The sequence below is a fragment of the Condylura cristata genome, unplaced genomic scaffold (genome assembly GCF_000260355.1).
Source record: "Condylura cristata isolate star-nosed mole 26May11 unplaced genomic scaffold, ConCri1.0 scaffold00037, whole genome shotgun sequence".
Lineage (NCBI taxonomy): Eukaryota > Metazoa > Chordata > Mammalia > Eulipotyphla > Talpidae > Condylura > Condylura cristata.
Window position 1 is genome coordinate 3795343 of NW_004567138.1, and position 667 is coordinate 3796009.

Sequence of the window (667 nt, forward strand, 5' to 3'; positions counted from 1 at the left end):
TTGGACAGGGTGTGCGTTCCATAAACCTGGCAGCTGTGCCCAGGTATACCTGCACTCAGGAATATTCACAACGCAGACATAGGTTTCTTTTCTTGCAGATGACAGTGGGCTTTTGCTTGTTTTTGCTTTTACAAAATCAAGATAGTAGTGTACCTTTCTGACAGGTCCTTTTTCATTTCTGTCAAGGTGACCCTGCGTACTTTCAATTATTTGGGCTGTTTCATCTGACATTTTGTCCACACTTCTAAATGACATTTGTTTCATCTATTGACGTCATAATACAGGAGATGAGCACTTAGCTAACTTATGCCTCCCCTAATTTCCCCTATTTCTCATTTTCTCCAAGTAAATGCATCACAGCTTTGGTCAGAATAACACAGTTGACCGTATGAGACTGTGAATGTTACTCAGTGATGAGTCAAGTAGCAGTTATGATTATGTTTCTTTTCCTTTCTTGGGTTTTTTGTTTTTGCTTTTCCTGGTATTTTTTTAACTGTTTATTTTCCATCACCCTTATTTCCATCTTCTGCTTAAGAATCTGTCCACATGGCCCTCCCTGGTGGCGCAGAGGGTTAAAAGCACTGCACTAAGGGCCCTCCCTGGTGGCGCAGCGGGTTAAAGCACAGCACTGAGAAGCTAAAGCCACTTCTGCATGAGGTCGATTCCC